The sequence below is a fragment of the Myxine glutinosa genome, chromosome 10 (genome assembly GCF_964187855.1).
Source record: "Myxine glutinosa chromosome 10, kmMyxGlut1.1, whole genome shotgun sequence".
NCBI lineage: Eukaryota > Metazoa > Chordata > Myxini > Myxiniformes > Myxinidae > Myxine > Myxine glutinosa.
The window spans coordinates 90,340,979-90,358,835 of NC_136270.1; the positions used below are offsets into that span (position 1 = coordinate 90,340,979).

General features: G+C 49.9%; 1 protein-coding gene across 2 annotated transcripts in view; it reads right to left on the minus strand.

Moving 5' to 3' along the window:
• PEDS1 (plasmanylethanolamine desaturase 1) overlaps positions 1–17,857 on the minus strand; it is a 74,986-nt gene that overhangs the window by 15,486 nt on the left and 41,643 nt on the right. The window lies entirely within an intron of this gene.

A 17,857-nucleotide genomic window follows, 5' to 3' on the forward strand; every position in this document is an offset into this window, starting at 1 on the left:
CAGGAGAGGTTGGTTCACGAGTTGAGTGGGGACAGTATAGGGTGAGGAGCAAAAGAGCTGAGAAAAGAACAATAGTGAGTGAGAGGCATCCCATGGAGCCCAGAGTGGATGCATCAGACAAAGACAGGAATTGGCGACGCTAGACAAGCGCGCGTGTGCCAAGAAGCTACGGAGCCCAGACACGTCTCCCTCCTGCTAAACACTTGTTCTTGCTCTCCCTTACCCCAGCCACTGCGACCTCATTTTGGGACCAGGTTCTTTCATCGTTTTGTCACTTCTCCCTGTCTGAATTTTCATGGTGTGATTGGATAAGTTAACGCACAAACCAGTAAAATATTGTGGGCGTGATTAATATTATGAAGATTCATTGACACGTGTGTGCTTGTTAGCCTTATCACTCCTCACTTTTGATTGTTTATTAAACCTATTCCTCACCATTAGCGAGTCAGCCTGGTACCAGTTTGGGATTTGGAATTTTATCCGCAACGCAGGTTAAACTCAATGCCATTGGAAATTTGGTGCTGACCTCACCAGAGGGTTAAATCTGTGGTACGTTTCCCTGGGATATTTTGCGTGGCCCAAATCCTTTTCTAAACTTTGAAATTACCGTAGGTGACAAATCTCATTAAAGGTTCTGTACATTGGAAATTGAAAAAAAAAAAATCAGTTTAGCTTTCCCAGGGAAAGCTCTCTGAAGACAATCCGTCACCTAAATGGTGATCGACCGCGTGGAAGACATGACCTTGTGTCCACCCCTGATGTGTGTGTATATATATATATATATATATATATATATATATATATATATATATATATATATATATATATATATATATATAATATATATATATTGTTGTGGATATGAGAATGTTTTTTTTTTTTGTTGTTGTGTAAATTGTTGTAAAATATCGCCCTCCTTACTCCAGTGTTGTATAAAGGTCAAAGGGCGTTCCCGTAGTTAATTCCATAAAGCATACACGAAGGACACCATATATCCCTGTTCAGTAGTTTATTTCCTTATTCTGTGTATTAGGTTAAGGCTTTGTCTTCCATTAATTAATACTCCATTGCACCGAATTCAAATAGATAGATCCCCTTTCATTCCCATTCCCAAAACCTCTACTGCCAACTGCATTTGCCGCCATTACGGCGTGGTCAGCTCGGGGAAGAAGGGCGTGCCCGCCCATCGTCATCAAGGGCGGAGCCAGAGGGCCGTGCCGACCAATCAGGGCCGAGGCGAGCTGACCGATGGGCATGTCCTGGACACCAGCAGCTTGATCGCCTGAGGCGCTATAAAGCGCGCGCGCGCGAAAGCCGAGAAGTTGTTGTTGGACTAAGCAAGAGAGGGAGAGGTGAATTAAAAGAGTTGCGCCAAAGGTTCCAAGAAGGAGTTGCGCCAGAGAGGATCCCTGAAAGAGCAGCGGCACGCAGCAGCTTCAGCCACAGCAGCTTCAGCCACAGCAGCTTCGGGGCTTTGACGGCAGTTTCGAGCAGGGCCGTGAAGGAACGGCGGGTGCTAAACGCGCCGATCGAGAAAGGGCGGCGGCTGCTCATCCCCGACCCGACCGTGCTGCGGTTCCAGCTGAACCTTCCGCTCCCTCCAGCCATCCACCTCCTGCCATTCCTGTCATCATCCCCCGTGTAAGTGTGCTTGTAGTCTGTCTTTTGTCTTGTCCCTGGGTATAAGTAAGCTTGTATAAGTTAATAATTGCACTGTCTCTCTGATTCTTCTGTATATTATTTTATTATCCTTCCTTCTCCTTGGTTTCTTTTGGTTGTAAATAGTAAATAAATTATATTTGTATTCCTTACCCTTTGTCTTTCTTCTTCTTCACATCCTTCGCTTTAGTCTTTTCCCCATTGAATATCTGTGGCGCGATTTTGGCCAACGTTCAGGAATCGGGTTAGTCGGGGTAACTGTTAGGGCCGCGGCGCCATCCGCTCGGCAAATCAACATCTTATCCGCGGTCCGTAACAATTGGTGTCGGGAGCGAGATTGGACCCGAAGCGCGCTTAATGCGCTCAAAATTACGAGCGGCCGAAATTTGTTTTGTTTTCGAAAAAGAAAAACCCGAACTTTGAAGTCGTGCCATGGATAGTCAAGGCGATCGGATGCCGGTGGGGGAACTAGAAGAGGGGTTAGGGGTAACCCAGGATCAGAGGGAAGAAATGGAGGAGAGCAATGAGGAGGTGGTTGAGGAGGTGTCAGGTGCACAAAATGGCACCCTCGCGCACGTGGTTGAAGGGACGCAAAATGGCGCCTCGCACATGGCTACGGCGGCCGCACCCGCTGCACAAGTGGGAGGGATGGCCCAAATGCAGGCCCTCATGGAGCAATTTATGGCACAAATGCAGGCGTCCCTGAACCTGCAAGGGGATAAATCAAGGGCGGAAAGCAGAGAAATGGGACAAATGATGGAAAGGAATAGTGAGCGATTGGAGGGCCAAATGGGAGCAATGAGGGACGAAGCAAGGGGTACCAGTGAACGTTTAGACAATAAATTTGAGGGGTTAGACAATGGGATAAAAGAGGTGAAAAATGGGTTAACGGGGGTGGTAAATAGAATGGCTGCCCAGGAGAATCAGATAGAGGGGGTGAAAAATGGGTGAGAGGGGTTAGAAAACAAGATGGAAAACAAATTGCGGGAAATAGGGGAGCAATCGGCCTGGGAAATTAAACAAACGGGAGAGGATGCGCGAGAAAGGTGTGTAACGGACGGGTGCATGAGGAAAGAGTGCGCTGTCAAGAGTAAGGGAGAATGCACACCTGTGGTGAGTGTTACGGAGGGTGTAACGGGAGAGTGTGCGCAAGAATGTGCGCGAGAAAGGTGTGTAACGGACGGGTGCATTCATGGTGGACAGTAACAATTGGTGTCAGGAGTGGGATGACAAAGAGCATGAAGACGGCTGGATGTATGAGCAAGGAACGGGCTGCGGGGTGTGAGCATGCAAGTGGAGCATCGACGGTAACCGGTTAGCGGTTAGAGCGACGTATAGCCGAATCGGGCCTTCGGTGCGAACCGGGCAGCTTTGCGTGCCGCGGGGATCCGCGGCGGTTTCGAAAGAACCGCCGTGCGAGATCCACGCCGGGCCACGCTTTGAACGGCCGCGTCCGTGCTCCACTAAGCGGCGTGGGTGGCCCTGTAGGAAGGGTCGTCACGACAACCCTTTGTGGTTGAGGCGTTCCGGCAAGTCGAAATCGGGCCATTGGACGGCTCTGTGCCGAGATGGTGCGTGGGACCTCGGCCCGGGTAAACCTCCTTCCCTTCACCGAGTGTCGGACGCATCCAGCCGCCGGCACCAAACAACCCGCATTCATTGCTCGGCTTTACGAAGCCGAGCTTTAGAGATGAATTGGCGCACCGAGAGGCACCAGTTAGTAGACTGTGATGATGAGGATAGTGTTTTGGACCCAAAATTGAAAAGCAAAATTTGATGATTGGCAAAGGATTGGCAGAGTGATGATTGGCAGTTGATTGGTAGTGATTGGCAAATTTTTAATTGGCTGAAATTTGGTGAGCAAAATTGGTAGTGGAAGATGCCTGAAGTGGTGGGATGGCAACTCTGCCATCTCTCACAGCGGGGGGCAAAGGAGCACTAGTTTTATGGGGTTTATGGCAGTGAAAACTAGCCCGGGAGGGTTAGGATATAGTGTGTAGGGATCTAGAAAAGATGACCTAAGGTAACGTTAAGGTTAGGTAGTGACAATGATACCTGTAGTGGGGACGCAGGTAGATTAGATTGGATGATAATGACGTGGTATGTGCTTAGTTTAAAGGGAAGACGGGGAGCACTAAGTTAGCAGGGCAACAGGTAGTTCAGATGATGCTGTGTGAGTGTTGGAGGTGTATTCAGAAGTGTATTGTGAAAAGTGTGTGAGGAACAGGTGTGATTGCACAGGTGTGCAACTGAACAGGTGGATGGAGCAGTGTTTGAGTGAGTGATAGTGATGTGAGTTGTGCTGACCAAATGGACCAGGAAGGAAGGAGGGTGCAGGTGGCACCAGGTGTGATTGCACAGATGTGCAACTGCAGGTGTATGGAGAATGGTTGTATGGAATAAATAGTCTGGAGTGTATGGAGTATTGGAATGGATGGTCATGGAATGAGTATGGTGGAAACTGTGGAGTGGAGTGGATGGTGCGAAGGTGTGAATGGGGGAAGGATGGACCCCATCACGAATACCCGGGGAGGGTAGTGTAAGTGTTAGGTAGAGGGTACAGGTAAATTGTGGTTGGATATTGGCATCTGTGGTGCGTGGTGGAAGAATGGTATTTGGATGGGTGCATTAGTGACGTGGAAATGGCTGGGCGTGTAGCCTGTTAGTGTGTGTAGTTGGTTTGGGCACTCCACCACTGTGAGGATGTCGGCCAGGTGAGGCCGCAGGTGGGCTCTGGGAGCCGGTAGAGTTGTTGTGGATGGGGCCCGAGGATCCGGAGGACGGACCCGGGTAGCCCAGTGCCAGAGGGCACCGAGTGGGGTGACAGAGCCAGGAGGGGCCTTCCCCAATTAGATAGGTTAGGGTGAGGAGCTAGGTAAGCTCGGAGGCAACTGCAGTGGTGGAGGTGTGCAGGTGGGTAGACCTGCTGGGAGAGCTACACGACCCAGCCCGGAAATTGTGCAAGGGCACCGGGAGATGAATCGGGGGAGTGAGACCCCAAATTGAGAAGCACCACAGTTTGGTCAATGGGAATTGGTTTTTAGAACCCATAGTGTAAGTTGGCCAATGGATTGGCAGGGAAAGACCCCGGGTAGTGTAAAGTATGTTAATGTCATTTAGAGGATAGTTAGGATTAAGAATCTCCTCGCACCATCTGCATCCACTCACCTGGGATGACGTACCTCCACACCATGCCAGGTTGTTTTTATTATTTTTATGATGCAAATGTTTTGGATTGTGAGACGCATCATGACGTGGGTGTGACATTGTGCTTGTTGTTCCATCTCTCCCTCCTTATGAGGATTGATGATGAATTGGTGATGGCAAATTTGGTTAGAGGGATTGTGGAGACGAATTTGGTATAGGGGAAATAGGGGGATGATGTGACGGTAGCGACGGATTTGTAAATGTGTAGATTTTGTAAATATGGGGTAAGGGCAAGGGTAGAGTAGGTGACAGGGGGGGGTGACGTACGGTAGGGACGAGCTTTCTCACTTAGCTCTCCGTACGCACTTCGCCTTGCATTGCCTTGTTTGATGTGTACCCTTGAGACCTTACCCCTCGCTCATCTGTCTTTCCCTCCTTTGTCTCCCACATGAGGACCTGTGCGCCACTGGGCGCCAAGGGGAGCGTGCGTGAGTCCGCCATTGTGCGCCCGAAACTCCCGGAACCAGCTGTCTGCATCGATGCACCACCTTATGGACCACATGTCTGTGGCCGAGCACCACTTATGGACCCCATGGGTTGGGGCATGGCCCCTCTGCTGGAACCGGCCCTGAAGGCCCGAAATCTTGCTGGCGGACCTTGGCCACAGGGCACCGATGCCCCACAGGTGAACCATACATAGTCGGCCCCTGTGGGCCATAAATAAATAAAAATGGACACGTTGGGTGCATTTTATTTCCACCAATAGGCCGCCAGTAAGAAAATGAAAGAAAGACAACATCTGGAAGAACAAATAGCCAGCGACCACCAGCAGGGTTAGGGGTTGTTTGGTTATTTTTATTGAGAACTGTGGTGACTGTGCACCGATTGGTGCTTGAGGGTGCTTTGGTGCTTTCTGGTGCGTCGATGCAGAGGGACTGTCTCTCCCCCCCCCCCCCCCCAGAAAGAACAATCACAGGTACTGGGTTGCGTTTTATAAATAAAAGCAGAGTCATTGTAAATAATGCGCCCCCACCGTAAATGTACAGTTTGAAGACCATTCCGCAATTCGGTTAGCTGTGGGCGTGAGTCTGTTAGGCAGGGTGCAATGGAGCAGCGGGACATATTTATTTATGTTTTAAAACTGTCGCACTCAGGGTCAGGTTAAATGTAGAGGGAACTACACCTACGTGTCACACTAAAAGTTAAGGTAAGAGGCCCGGGACGTGCCTAAGAGGAGGAGGGTGCAGTGTTGTGGATATGAGAATGTTTTTTTTTTGTTGTTGTTGTTGTGTAAATTGTTGTAAAATATCGCCCTCCTTACTCCAGTGTTGTATAAAGGTCAAAGGGCGTTCCCGTAGTTAATTCCATAAAGCATACACGAAGGACACCATATATCCCTGTTCAGTAGTTTATTTCCTTATTCTGTGTATTAGGTTAAGGCTTTGTCTTCCATTAATTAATACTCCATTGCACCGAATTCAAATAGATAGATCCCCTTTCATTCCCATTCCCAAAACCTCTACTGCCAACTGCATTTGCCGCCATTACGGCGTGGTCAGCTCGGGGAAGAAGGGCGTGCCCGCCCATCGTCATCAAGGGCGGAGCCAGAGGGCCATGCCGACCAATCAGGGCCGAGGCGAGCTGACCGATGGGCGTGTCCTGGACACCAGCGGCTTGATCGCCTGAGGCGCTATAAAGCGCGCGCGCGAAAGCCGAGAAGTTGTTGTTGGACTAAGCAAGAGAGGGAGAGGTGAATTAAAAGAGTTGCGCCAAAGGTTCCAAGAAGGAGTTGCGCCAGAGAGGATCCCTGAAAGAGCAGCAGCACGCAGCAGCTTCAGCCACAGTAGCTTCAGCCACAGCAGCTTCGGGGCTTTGACGGCAGTTTCGAGCGGGGCCGCGAAGGAACGGCGGCTGCTAAACGCGCCGACCGAGAAAGGGCGGTGGCTGCTCATCCCCGACCCGACCGTGCTGCGGTTCCAGCTGAACCTTCCGCTCCCTCCAGCCATCCACCTCCTGCCATTCCTGTCATCATCCCCCGTGTAAGTGTGCTTGTAGTCTGTCTTTTGTCTTTTGTCTTGTCCCTGTGTATAAGTAAGCTTGTATAAGTTAATATTTGCACTGTGTCTCCTTGATTCCTTCTGTCTTTATTTTATTATCCTTCCTTCTCCTTGGTTTCTTTTGGTTGTAAATAGTAAATAAATTATATTTGTATTCCTTACCCGTTGTCTTTCTTCTTCTTCACATCCTTCGCTTTAGTCTTTTCCCCATTGAATATCTGTGGCGCGATTTTGGCCAACGTTCAGGAATCGGGTAAGTCGGGGTAACTGTTAGGGCCGCGGCGCCATCCGCTCGGCAAATCAACATCTTATCCGCGGTCCGTAACAATATATATATTGTTACGTGATCTTCCCCAAACCCCAGTCACGGTGTACCTCCGAGCCCCGAGGGGAGTCACGGCAGAAAGATGCGTTATTCTGTGTGTCAAAGATTAATGGTGAAACCACACCAATTGTTACCAACAAACAATTATTGTATTAAGGTCACACAAGAATAACAGTACAATAACAATATTAATCAATTGCACAACCAATATATCATTCCTATGATGGTACCATCAGTTTCGTACAATATAACTCACTGTGCTCCAAGTGAGTGAAAAGAACATTCCCAATGTCTCAGTCCCAGCTTCAAACCAAAATCAATCGAGGCTCCAGTGATCGTCAGAACGATGTTGTATCGAGACCAGAATCCCGCTCGGTTGACAGTCACACTGCCAAAGATGGGCAAAAGTGTCCTCAAGGGGCGGCGGGGAAATCACACCTTTGGGTATGGACGTTCAACGGCTCCCAATCGGCGAACCGCAATTTCCCACTCAAAATCCACGTTACACACACACGCACGCACACACACGACAACAAGCTTATTATCCTCTTTCTGGAACTGAGTATAACAAATCAACAAATCAGCTCCATCAGCAAACTCCAAAATCCTTTCACCTTCTCCATTTCTCACACCATATCCGTAACCCCCATGAACTCCCTCAAAACCATCCATACTCCTTCCCACATGTCCATTTAGGTCTCCTCCTACCACAACAACTTCCTCATCTTTCACGTTTTTCATCAGCTTCTCTATCGCACACCAGAACTTGTCCTTCTCTTCATCGCTCCGACCAACCTGCGGAGCATATCCCGAGATGACGTTCACCAAGAGCTTTCCAATCATCATTTTCACCATCATCAACCTATCACTCACTCTAGTCACACTCACCACACTGTCTACAAACTCCTCAGAAAACAGGACACCAACACCATTCATGCCCTCCGGGCACCCTTGCCACACAAACGTGTATTTCTGTCCCTGCCTGCTCTTCACCATTCTCACACCACTTCCCTTCCATCTCGTCTCTTGCACACAACATCTGTCCACTCTCCTTCTGATCAATACTTCCACCACTTCTCCTGATCTCCCTGTCATTGTCCCTACATTCCATGTCCCAAACCTCAGAAACCGATCTCCACTTCGGGCTGTACCCTGCCCATATGTAGTTGTAATTGTCATGGTTCTCTTTTTGAGGCAATGTTTTTATGGCCAGATGCCCTTCCTGACGCCAACCCTCGTCGTCACCTCTTACGACACGCAGGGATACGGTGTACCTATTCTAACCAGGGTACACACCGGGATAAAGCTTTGAATAAAACCAAACGGGTTTAATCCCGAGCAAATAAACGGAGAATGAAATCAATAATAACTATATACAATGAAGTAAAATAAATCCGATAAAAACTAAGGCGTCAAGTCACAAGCACAGACGGGGCGAGGGACACAAAATGGCGACTTATCTCTGGTGGCAGCGGTTGAGAGGATGGGCACGGAGCAGGCGATGAGAGGATGGGCACGGAGCAGGCGATGAGATGAGCATGACGACGAAGAGATGATGAGGAGACGAACAGGACCATCAACAGGCAATGGTGGAGGATGATAACACCAAGGCCAAAGCAGGCAGGCAGGATGACCTCCTTAAAGCTCTCCTTCTTAGGAAGACCAATCTCCTCAGAATACCAGTTCTCACCAAAAACGTGAGCTCCTCTCCTCAGGCTCACGGTACAGTTAATTCTCCTCAGGCTCGCTGTACAGTTTATTCTCCTCAGGCTCATGGTACAGTTAATTCTCCTCAGGCTCGCGGTACAGTTAATTCTCCTTCGGCTCGCGGTACAGTTAATTCTCCTCAGGCTCGCGGTAGTTAATTCTCCTCAGGCTCGCGTTACAGTTAATTCTCCTTACTCCACGCGAGCTCCTCAGCACACGACAGAATGCGCCATCGCCATCTTGAAACCTTGATAATCTTGATTACAATAATAGTACATGCAACCAAAAATGTTTACAGTGGATGAGAACCACAACAACGGAAGTGACTAATCCGTAACAATATATATATATTGTTGCGAATATGGAATTTGGCCTCCATATCCGCTTGTAAATATTCCCCTATTTCCCCAATACTCCCCAACTATCCCCAATCCCCCATTCCCTAGTCCCATTGTCTGTAAACAACACTCTGTAGAACCGACCTTCCCCTTTTTCCCCCATTAAATGTCGTGCCCAGGTCCACCGCATCTCACGTAGACAACTTTCGGACATCTTGCTAGTTATTCTTAGTCTATGTCAGTTAAGGACTCCTTTCCATTAATTCTGACTCTTCGTTGCACCAGAATGTGATTATATGGCACCAGTAGTGAGTTTAGGACCTTCCCATACCTCCTTCCATCTTCTTCCCCAAACAACAACAACAACAACAACTACAGCTACAACAACAACTACAACCACGGCGCGCGGGGGGAGTGTGCGTCCTCCCACCAGCTCGGTTAGCCGCCATGACCATGCGCTCCACGGGGTTACCACGAAGGGGCTCCCTGTCAGCGCCTCGTCAAGGGCGGAGCCGGTAACCCCCCCGCATGCACCCAATGAGAAGCAACGAGCCGATTCCATCTGGGGCGGAGCTAACGAGCCGAGGGCGTGTCACTCCCCGCCGGATATACGCAGCGACTTACAGGATGTGAGGTGAGATGCGCCCCGAGCTTGAGAAGACAAGAGAGCCACCTCCGAGCGCTGAGAGACCTCCTGCATCTTTTGGGCCGCGCTATCCTGTCCCTGAGCACAAGGTGCACCTTGTGCTGGCCATCGAATACCCGCTTTCCTTGCCATCAATCCCCGTGTGAGTCAGTTTTGTCCTGTTTGTCTGTGGTCTGTCGGGTTAATATAAGATTGTGTCTAAGTGCCTATCTTCCTTTGCTGTCCCTCTTGTAGTTGTAATCTAACCTTCCGAACGAATATAATCTCCTCCGGAGGTCTTGAGAACCGTATCCCTGGTGTCGTGTCATTTTAATCCCAGCCGTGTGTCCTTTTCCTTCATTGATCTGGCGTAGCGCGATTAGTCAACGTTCGGGTATAATCGGGTAACTTGTGCAGACGTGGTCATACCAAACCGCTCGGTAAATAACATCTAAGCCGCGTCTGTAACAATTGGTGTCGAGGAGTGGAATTCGAACCCGGGACTAAATTTATTAGGCCCAAATTTATAGTAGAATCGATTCGGAGCGCGTTGCCCGCGCGAAATTATAACGGCGAAATTTGATTTTGTTATACGGAAATAAAAACCCGAATTTTGAAAGTCGCGCTATGGCAGACCAAGACAGCTGGGGTCCGGTAGGGGAGAGTGAGGCAGGGTCGGTCCAGGACCAAATTGAGGGACGCGAGGAGAGCGAAGCAGTGAGGGCGGCAGGGTCGCAAAATAGCGTTGTCACGCACGAGGTGGCCACGGCGTCCACGCCCGCGACCGTGGCAGCGCCCCTGGTGGATCCGAACCTTTTTATGTTGCAAATGAGGGCCCTTATGGAACAAATGGGTGAGCGATTGGAGGGCCAAATGGGGGTAATGGGAAACCAAATGGGGGTAATGAGGGACGAAGCGAGGAGTACCGGTGAGGGGTTAGACAATAATTTTAAGGGTTTAGACAAGAAATTTGGGAAGTTAGACGACAAATTTGAGGGGTTAGACAACGGGATAAAAGAGGTGAAAAAGGGGTTAATGGGGGTAGAAAATAGAATGGCTGCCCAGGAGAATCAGATAGAGGGAGTGAAAAATGGGTTAGAGGGGTTAGAAAACAGTATGGAAGGCAAATTGAGGGACATGAGGGACCAAGCGGAAAGGGAAGTTAACCAAATGGGGCAGCAGATAGAGGGGGTCAGAATGGGGGTAGAAACCAAACTGGATGCTCACAGGGAGGAAATGGAGCAGATGAGGGTGGCATCTGGGCAGGAGATGCAAGTGATGGGAGAGGAGATCAGAAGAGGAGTGAGTGAGGAGGTCGGAGGAGTGCGCGAGGAGGTGAGGCACTGTAAGGAGCACATGGAGAAGGAGGTGAGAAAGGGGACTGTAAAGTTACAAGGGGGAATAGAGGACCTGACGCAGGAGGTGGAGCAGCTAACAGAGGGACAAAAGGAACTAACGGACCAGGTAAAGAAGAACACAGCGGTAATAGGAGGGTTAAAAGCGACACAAAATGACCTAAAAAACGACTTGGTAGCGACGAAGAGGGAATGTCAGATGGTACGTGAGGGGCTGACAACGAGGTTGGACGAGGTGATAGAGGTAATGGAGACGAAGGACCGGCAGGTGAGGACGCACATGGAAACGGTCAAGGTAGCCTTGGAGGACGAGCTTGAGGAGACGTACCGGGGAATAAAAGAGGTGAAGCAGAAATTAGAAGAAGTGGAAGAAGGGGTGAGCGAAATTAAGAAGCGACGGAGAGAGGATAAGAAAGAGATAAAAGAGGAGATAAAGGAATTGGTCCAAAGTCTGTGTTTGGATCGTGATGATGTGCTCATTAACCGGATGAGGGATTCGCAGGTGATGGAGGAGAAGCGAAGAGGAAGAGGACCCGGTGTAAGTGGTGACCAATATGGTCGTGCGTATGATGCGCCAGGGGATTTAAGAAGCTTGGGGGTCGAGATGGACCCGGGTGTTCGTGAGAGGCCGTTGGTGAAGTGTGCGACAGGTCTAGTGTGCGAAAAAGGAGGTGTGCGAGAAAGTCCGACTCTGGGGTGTGTGAGGAAAAAGTGCGTGCCAAGGAGTGAGGGTGCTGGCGAGAGTGAGTCGGTCGTAGCGCGTGTGCGAGGGAGCACATGGAAGCGCGGTGTGGTAAGTGTTACAGAGGGTGTGACGGGAGAGTGTGCGCAGGAGTGTGCGCGAGAAAGGTGTGTGACGGACGGGTGCATGGGGAAAGAGTGCGCTGTCAAAGGCAAGGAAGAATGCACACCTGTGGTGAGTGTTACAGAGGGTGTAACGGGAGAGTGTGCGCGAGAAAGGTGTGTGACGGACAGGTGCATGAGGAAAGAGTGCGCTGTCAAGAGTAAGGGTGAGTGCGCTGTCAAGAATGGAGGTGAGAGTATTGAGAGTGACAAGGAGAGTGAGTTGGTTGTGACAGGTGAGCGAGGATGTACACCTGGGATGGAAGGATGCACACCTGGAATGGTAGGGCGTGAGTGGGAATGCACGCTGGAGTTGGTGGTGAGGCACGTGGTTGGGTGTGCGAATGAGGGCACACCTGTGATTGTCACAGAGGAGGTGACCGAGAAGGGGGCGCGAAGAGGTGTGTTAGTGAGGTGTGCGACCAACGAATGTGTGCCAAGGTGTTCGGTGGTCAGGTGTGTGACCAAGTCTGTGAGTGGAATGAGAGTACCTGGGTGTGTAAGGAAAGGTACGACGAGGAGCATGGAGACGGCTGGATGTGTGAGCAAGGAACGGGCTGCGGGGTGTAAGCGTCCAGGTGAAGCATCGACGTTAGACGGGGTAGAGTTTAGAACGACTTATAGCCGAATCGGGCCCTCGGTGCGTGCTGGGCCTCGCTTTGAACGGCCGCGTCCGTGCTCCACTAGGCGGAGCGGGCAGCCCGATAGAAAGGGTCGTCATGGCGACCACTTTTTGTTAAGGCAGTCCGGCAGGTCGAGATCGAGCCATGGGATGGCTCCGTGCCGAGGTGGTGCGTGGGATCTCGGCCCGGGTAAGCCCCCGTCCCTGCACCGAATGCCGGACGCATCCAGCCGCTGGCGCAGAACAACCCGCATTCATGGCTTGGCTTTACGAAGCCGGGCTTTGGACGGGAATTGGCGCAGCGAGAGGCATTAGTGAGTAGACTGGGTGATGAGGTTAGTGTTTTGGACCCAAAATTAGAGAAAAACAAAATTTGATGATTGGCAGTAGTGATTGGCAGATGATGGGTAGTGATTGGTAAATTTTTGATTTGTGGAAATTTGATGTGCCAAATTGGTAGTGAGCGATGGGCCCGGTGGGTAAGGGTGGCATCCCTGCCACCCTTCCCGAGGGGGCAAAGGAGCAATAGCTTATGGGGTGTATGGCAGTGAAAACTAGCCCGGGTGGGTTAGGTTATATTGATAGGGATCTAGAGAAGATGACCTTAGGTAACGTTAAGTTTAGTTAGTGACTGATACCTGTAGTGGGGACGCAGGTAGTTTAGGGTGGTTGATAATGACGAGGGAGCGCAATAGTTTAAAGGGACGACTGAGAAGCGCAAGTTTCAGAAGGGAGTCGTTAGCTGAGATGATGCCGTGTGTGTGAGAATTGAGCAGGTGTGATTGCACAGGTGTGCAACTGAACAGGTGTATGGAGCAGTGTATGAGTAGTGAGTGTTGTGGATCAGCGCGAATGCGCTTGGGGAGAGAAGGGTGCAGGTGGCACCAGGTGTGAGAGCACAGGTGTGCAAGTACAGGTGTGTGGAGAGAGTTGGAGTAAGTGGTACGGAGTGGTGTGCATGGTGCGAAGGTGTGGATGGGGGAAGAGTGGGCCCCTTTCACGAGTACCCGGGGCGGGTAGTGTAAGTGTTAGGTAGAGGGTATAGGTAAATTGTGGTTGGATATTGGCATTTGTGGTGCGGTTGCAGAATGGTATTTGGATGGGTGCATTAGTGTCGTGGAAATGGCTGGGCGTGTAGCCTGTTAGTGTGTGTAGTTGGTTGGGCACTCCACCACTGTGAGGATGTCGGCCAGGTGAGGCCGCAGGTGGGCTCTGGGAGCCGGTAGTTGTGAGTGGGTGCCTGAGGATCCCGGGTGTGGATCGGGCAGCCCAGTGCCAGAGAGGGCACCAAGTGGGGAGAGCGCCAGAGGGCCCTCCCCAGGTAGTTAGGTTAGGGTAAGGAGCAGGTAAGCTCGGAGGCAACTGCAGTGGTGGAGGTGTGCAGGTGGGTAGACCCGCTGGGAGAGGTACACGCCACAGCCCAGAAATTGTGCGAGGGCACCGGGAGATGAATCGGGGGAGTGAGACCCCAAATTGAAAAGCACCACAGTTTGGCCAATGGGAATTGGTTTGTAGAACCCATAGTGTAAGAGGGCCAATGGTTTGGCCGGAGAAAGACCCCGGGTAGTGTAAAGTTGTTAAAGTCATTTAGGAAATAGTTAGGATTGATGAACCTGTCGCACCATACGCAGCCACTTACCTGTGGTGATGATGATGACTCCACACCTGTGTTTTCTTTGTTTTGGTGCAGGAAATGAGAATTGCTGTGAGGATTTGAGAGACGCATCACGACGTGGATGAGACATTGGGGTGATTCCATCTCTCCCTCCTTAGGAGGGACTGATGATGAATTGGTAATGGCAAATTTTGATGAGAGTTGAAAATGGCAAATTTGATTGGTTAGGAGGGAGAGAAGACGAATTTGGTTTATGGGAGGAACGGGGAAGACAGTAGGGACGTTTGTTGATTGGTAAAGTAGATGTTTATGGGTAGAGTTGTGTTTTGTGGATGCAGTAAGGGGTAAGGGAGGGGCCATGTAGGTTACCTGGTGGGGGGGGGGGGGGGCGTACGATAGGAACGTACCTGTCTCACCTGGTTCCCATGTGCCCCCAGTGTGCATCATCTTATATTGCGTGCACTTTTGCGCCCTTACCACCTTACTCACTTGTCTTCTTCTTTTGTCTCCCACCTCCGAGGATCTGGCTTTGGGGCAGAGAGAGAGGAGAGAGAGGTGCTGGCTTCGCAGTTGTGGGCCTGCACTTTCGCTGTTTGCTGCCTGGATCGATACACCATATGGACCGCAATGTTTGTGGCCACCCACCATGGACCGCGGTTCTTATGCGGCCAAGCACCACCCGTGGATGGACCTATGGGTCAACGTGGCACCGATGCCATACAAGGTGAACCACTAACAGTTGGCCCCCTGAAGGCCACAATAAAGAAATGGACGCGGTTGGCGCCTTTCTTTATTTTTGAAAGAAGTAAGAAGGCCAAGTGCACCACACGAAGGCAAGACCAGCGGCAGAACATCGGCCGGCTGCGACACCACCGGTGATTTATAGACACTTTATTGGTGCACCGGATGGTGCTGACTGTACATGATGGGGTGGTGCTTTTCGTGCTGGGAAAGGGTGCTCTGCACGTTATTAAAGGCCGTAGGCCACAGAGCACTCGTGGGTTGGTGTATCGATGCTGGCATGCGTGCTCTCTCTATGCATAACATCTGCATGTGTCCCTCCAAAAACAGGTCCTGGATCGTAGTGTAAATAGCAGCGTAGTCTTGTAAATAATGCTCCCTACCGGCTGTATGTTTAGTTTGCGAATTCTTTCCGGATTCGGTTATCCTGTGGGTGTGTTTCTGTGAGGAGAAGGGTGCAACGTCGCAGGGGGACATATTTACTCATTTGTGAACATCTGTAAAACTGTCGCACTCAGGGTAGAGTTAATAGTAGAGGGAACTACATCTGAGTGCCACACTAAAATAGGTAAAAATTTATCGGGTCGGGACGCCCCGAGGGTAGAGAAGGGTGCAATGTTGCGAATATGGAATTTGGCCTCCATATCCGCTTGTAAATATTCCCCTATTTCCCCAATACTCCCCAACTATCCCCAATCCCCCATTCCCTAGTCCCATTGTCTGTAAACAACACTCTGTAGAACCGACCTTCCCCTTTTTCCCCCATTAAATGTCGTGCCCAGGTCCACCGCATCTCACGTAGACAACTTTCGGACATCTTGCTAGTTATTCTTAGTCTATGTCAGTTAAGGACTCCTTTCCATTAATTCTGACTCTTCGTTGCACCAGAATGTGATTATATGGCACCAGTAGTGAGTTTAGGACCTTCCCATACCTCCTTCCATCTTCTTCCCCAAACAACAACAACAACAACAACTACAGCTACAACAACAACTACAACCACGGCGCGCGGGGGGAGTGTGCGTCCTCCCACCAGCTCGGTTAGCCGCCATGACCATGCGCTCCACGGGGTTACCACGAAGGGGCTCCCTGTCAGCCCCTCGTCAAGGGCGGAGCCGGTAACCCCCCCGCATGCACCCAATGAGAAGCAACGAGCCGATTCCATCTGGGGCGGAGCTAACGAGCCGAGGGCGTGTCACTCCCCGCCGGATATACGCAGCGACTTACCGGATGTGAGGTGAGATGCGCACCGAGCTTGAGAAGACAAGAGAGCCACCTCCGAGCGCTGAGAGACCTCCTGCATCTTTTGGGCCGCGCTATCCTGTCCCTGAGCACAAGGTGCACCTTGTGCTGGCCATCGAATACCCGCTTTCCTTGCCATCAATCCCCGTGTGAGTCAGTTTTGTCCTGTTTATCTGTGGTCTGTCGGGTTAATATAAGATTGTGTGTAAGTGCCTATCTTCCTTTGCTGTCCCTCTTGTAGTTGTAATCTAACCTTCCGAACGAATATAATCTCCTCCGGAGGTCTTGAGAACCGTATCCCTGGTGTCGTGTCATTTTAATCCCAGCCGTGTGTCCTTTTCCTTCATTGATCTGGCGTAGCGGGATTAGTCAACGTTCGGGTATAATCGGGTAACTTGTGCAGACGTGGTCATACCAAACCGCTCGGTAAATAACATCTAAGCCGCGTCTGTAACAATATATATATATATATATATATATATATATATATATATATATATATATATATATATATCTATCTATCTATCTATATATTACTAAGGCAAGCACAGGAAACCCCCCCAAAAAAAATAAAAAAATTCTCCAAGTATTTTTTTTTGCTGTGAACCGCAGAGCAGAATTAGACTTGGGCAATGTTTCGCTTGTGATCCACAAGCCTTGGCAAGCCAGAGCGAACCATCTGGCACACGCGGCCGTTTTATAGGCCACTCTCAACCTATTTCCAGTCGCGCTCAGAAGCATGCAACACTTATTTTTATGCCTCTGCCGACGAAGTCGCCGGAGGCATTATGTTTTCAGGTTGTCCGTCCGTGATAGGTTTTTGTTTCCGCGATAACTTGAGAACGGCTGAAGGGATCTTAATCAAACTTGGTGCAGGCATGTATAATTAGGTAAAGATGAACCCGTTAGATTTTGGGGTCACAAGGTCAAATGCCAAAGGGCAGTGGTCATGTCAGGTAAAAATATGACAACTTGTGAACAGCTGAAGGGATTGCAATGAAAACTTGGTGCAGGTATGTTTCATGATGTAAACACGAACTGATTAAATTTTGGGGTCAAGAGGTCAAAGGTCAGAGGTCATGTCAGGTAGAAATGTGCTAACTTGGGCACAGCTGCATGAATTTAAATCAAACTTGGTACAAGTATTATAATGATGCAATAATGTGGGCGGAGGCATATCAGTCGACGTCGTGACGTCGAAGAGTGCCGTTCTAGTTTGTTGTTGAAACAAAAAGGCCACATTATAATCATTGGATTACTGCTCATTCATGGATTGACGGTATCATGATCTAGTGTTGTAATGATGCACTTGAGTGGTCAAGCCCCTCCCCTTTTCCCATTGACATACTGGTTGAACATTTGTTACAACTTTTGTTTGGTAGTGTATAGGTAGGGTTTGCTTGTCGATCAGCTCGGTTTTTACACTATCCCTTTCTTGTTGTCTTTATGAGTGTGTTGTATTGGGGCGGGAGGTCAATCGTTTCACTTGTTAACCCCCTCCCGGTTCTTTTGCGTTCCAGGCTTCAAGAACCAGTTGTCGATGTTTTGTGAGCGTGGCGCTCAGTATGCAGATTCCTCTTA